This window comes from Camelina sativa, chromosome 13 (assembly GCF_000633955.1).
Source record: "Camelina sativa cultivar DH55 chromosome 13, Cs, whole genome shotgun sequence".
Lineage (NCBI taxonomy): Eukaryota > Viridiplantae > Streptophyta > Magnoliopsida > Brassicales > Brassicaceae > Camelina > Camelina sativa.
In genome coordinates, this window is record NC_025697.1 from 22,854,992 (window position 1) to 22,859,582 (window position 4,591).

Consider the following 4,591-nt stretch of genomic DNA (forward strand, 5'->3'; position numbering starts at 1 on the left):
TTTTTTTTTTTTTTTTTTTTTTTTTGACCGGAAAATTCCAAAAGAAAGGTTTTTTTTTTATATCGGAAATGGTGAAAAGAGAGAGAGAAGTGTGATTGGATTAGCAATTTTTTCTATTTTATTTTTATAGGAGTTTTAAAAGAAGAGGGGGACATATGCCACGTATGAAAATACATTATCCGGAACTTTAACTTATCTATATTAACATTTTTGAAGTACCGATATACTATTTCTACCTCAGAATTATCGTATCGTATTAGTTTCCCATCGATCTTTGACTTTTTACCAATTCTCTTTCGGACTTATGTCCTCCGCCTATTTTCCCCCGAATCCATATTTCTCTGCTTATTTCCCCATCTAACTAGGTTTACACGATTTTGGGATTAAACCCGATAGAAACACATGTTAATCCGGTATAAAACCAATTTATAACCCGGGTAATATATCCAACCTGACCCGACTTCTTCTTCTTCTATATTTCTCTCTTTTTATTTAATTATTATTGCATCATGCCATCATCATAGGTGTCGTTCTCTTAGCCATTACTCACAAAGTAAAAGACTTAAACAACAATTATTTTTGTAAAATATAACACGTACGCTATTATTAAATTATAATTATTTTCTATTGATTTGAGAAGATCAGTAATGAAAATCAAATCTCATCTTTAGTCCCCATTTTCATCTTTGTTTAATATTAAATAAAAAATGAAAAAAAAGAAGTTGAATCATATCATCGTTTAAATTAGTGTAATGATAACGAGTTTGCGAACTGGTTATAGCGATGAGGAGACGAGTCGGTGGTGATGATAACGAGTTTGCGAACCAGATGGTGGTGAATGGTGATGATGAGATCCGATAAATTAGACGGTGGTGACAATTATGAAATTTGCTGGTGATGATGAGATCCGGTGACCGAGAGGTCCGAGACAGTGACGAAGATGACGAGATCTGGTGGTAATGATGAGGAGATGAGATGAAGAAGATGATACTACATATGAGATGGTGGTGATGATGAGATCCAGTGACGACGAAGGTTTGCTCGGTGGTGAGAAACAAGGTGACGGTTTGCTTGGTGGTGAGAAACAAATAAGCAAGAAACAATTACATGATGATACGGTTTGCTTGGTGGTGAGTTCCACATCGATTGATCGCCGGTAAATACTTCAGTCGCCTTGTTTGGAACAATTACCCACAATTCCTATCACTATTTCTTCAAGATTTGTCAATCTTAAACATGTAATTTTCAGTTCATAATTTAAATTGAAAATAAGTTGGAAATTTTGATTTGATTAATGTTCACTAGAAATTGTCTTGTTAGGGTTTAATTTTCATTGTTCAAAACACAATTGATTAAATTATTGAGTTCATCAGATTTTCGGAATGAACGTTGGTCGGGAAAAGAAACGAGAAGAAGAGAGCAAAGGGTTGTTCATTTCAAACGTTGGGGATTTTTTTATTTTTAGGTTAAGTTAGGTTTAGTTATGTAATCGGGTTGTAATCGAGTTGTAATCCGGTTTAATTTGGTTAATAAGGTTCGTTGTTGGTTAATAAAAATAGTAAACCGTTAAAACCAAGACGATGGGAAATTAGATGAGAAGTTTAAGTTTGATGGGGAAATAGGTGGAGAAGTATGGAATCGGGAGAAATAGGCGGAGGATATAAGTCTGAAGGAGAACTGGTAAGAAGTCAAAGATCGATGGGGAACTGGCACGATACAATAGTTCCGAGGGGAAAATAGTACGTCGGTCCTATATTTTGTGTTATGGTCTTTTTGTTTTGCTTATTTAAATTTTTATTTACAACATTAACCCTTCAAAAGTTTCCAAAAATAACATTACTTCAGATTTTCTTTCCTAAATATGTTACATTCCATTTCAACTAAAAAATTACAGCAAAATTAATATAGAAACACAAAATATGATATAGTTAACTACAACTTTTATTGTGTATTGAAAATATTCTATCTATGAATCTTTTGCAAACCAAGAAAATAATAATTTGATTCCTATTTTGTTTTCAAAAACCTGTGAGTTTTGAATCTTAACGTAAGAAGAACTTCGATTCACATTTATTAAAATATTATAATTAATATATCTAAACTTAATAACATTTTAAAATATTATGAATATGAAAATTAAAAAAGTTCAAAATACTATATAATAGATGAGTTATAAAGATGACATGTTGGAATTAATAAACTATCATTAAATTTGTGCGAACACGGGTTAAATCCTCATTTTATTATCTGTCAACAATATTAATATTAGAATATTTGACATATAAAATTAAGTTGATTTAACTAAGATTGTGTAAAATAAGTAAATCATTAGGAATAATGTGACTTAATCATAGCGTATAAATGACTTATTATGTATTTAGATCTCTTATTTTTTTGTTATAAGAATTAAATTTCAAAATAAAGTCTCACACTAAACAAAACAAACTAAATATAACAAACAAATAGTCATGAAATATATTACGGGTTAAAAAAAGAATAAAAATATTTAGCTAAACAAACGGTCAAAAAATTTAGTTATTCCTCTATTTGCAAAACATCAAATATTTAACAAATAAATACATTATAAATATAAATAATAATAAAAATTATATGCACGCGGTGTACCGCGGGTTAAAATCTAGTGTTCTATATATTAACCCACATGCGTATTAGTTTACGCAAAGTACAGATCTTGATATTTAATGGGTCCGATTTTAATACAGTAAGACGAAAAAAAAGTGTGATTATATATAAAGTCATACGGATTATTGTGTAAATGTATTAAAAAAGAATATATGAGAGTAGAAGTGATACAAAAAAACACTAAAACAAAAAAAAATATTCGTACAATTTTAAAATTAGTATCATTGTTTTATATTAATTTATATTTAGTAATAATAAAAAATGTACGTTATATTATTGCGTTACACGAATAATATCAAAACTATTATTTATTATAAATCCGGTAGATTTTTTTTTATTGTAGCTATAAAAGAGATTACCATTAATTGTGAGCTAATGAATTTAATGAAATCAGTAATTATTATTATTATTATTATTTTTAACTCATGAATTGATAATCAAAGAAACAGGAGTGTTACAAGAACAACCAAGAAATTAAAACATTAGGATAGTAATCATAATAAACCAAAAACCTTTTCGCGATTCAGTAGCTTCGGCATCGTTCCTCTTCAATCCTCTCATGTAACCATGCCGGTCCACCTTGAGCTAGATATGAAGTGAGGCGACCATCACGAGTGACACTACTAGCAGTATCCCTGACCAAAGAGTTAGCTTTCTTAGAGGAGAGTTTGAAAGTAACCTCTCCCATCTCCTGCATCACCCGTTGGATTCTCAGTAACTGTGACCTATACTTTGGCCAAGCAGATGGATCCTCTAAAGCCGAAATAGCTGCATTACAGTCTGACCAAACTTCAACCTTCGTATAGTGTAACACTCGAATACTCAAGAGACACCACCAAATACAATGCAACTCTGCAGCAATTCTGTTCAACATTGGTAGAAAAGCATCCCTGGCATGAAGAAGAGCATTCCCTTCATGACTCCGCAGTAACCAAGCTCCACCGCAGAAAGAAGACTCGTTCACCCAGGAGCAATGCACATTACATTTTGTAGTCCCCAGAAGGGGTCGTGTCCAGAACAGAGTAGGCTTATCCCTTAATCGAGCCTCATTAAACACTATTTGAGAGGTGACATGTTGATGATGTAACCAGATCTCCGACTCTTCCAAAGTTGTAGCCAACACCACATGTGGATCCTGCCTTCGATTTGTAAAAATAGAGCTATTTCTAGCCTTCCAGATTCCCCAAAGGATCCAAGGAATCACAACCCGACGTAGACTATTTAGCTCCACTCGCTGCATGAGTCGTAACATGTATCCAATATTCTCCACCACATCATCTGAAAAACCTTGATCCGGTAAAGGAAGAGAAGTTGCAATCCAGACTGCTCTCGCAATCGTACATCCAAAGAGAACATGTACTACTGTTTCATCTTCCATTCTACAATCTTGACAAAGCGGATTCGCCTGTAAACCGTGTCTCCGCAGACATTCTGCAACTGCAATAGCTCCAGACAAGGCTCGCCATAGAAACATTTTAATCTTTGGCTCAGTAAGAATAGACCAAATCCCCTCCTTGACCTTACTAACCCGTGAAACCTCCGCCGGTACGTGATCCAGAGCTTCCAGCTCCCTGGAGAGGAGCCAATTTCCACTCTTCACCGTATATTGACCATTATTAGTATATGGCCAAATATAACCATCTTGGAGATTTAAAACTGGAGGAAATGAACGAATCTGAATGACATCTTCTTGAGGAAAGAGCTCCTGTAAACGTTGCACATCTCAATCTCCAGCTTCGTTAATCAATGATTGCACTTGCAGATTCAAATCAATCCGCAACTCCTTGTTGACAGGACGCCTAGGTTGATCATCAAAAAGCCATTTATCTAACCAAACACTCGTACTAGACCCGTCTCCTATCGTCTTTAAAACTCCTCTTTCAAGAAGCTCTCTCCCAAAGAGAATGCTTCTCCACGCATAAGAAGGTCGACACCCTAACTTGGCCTC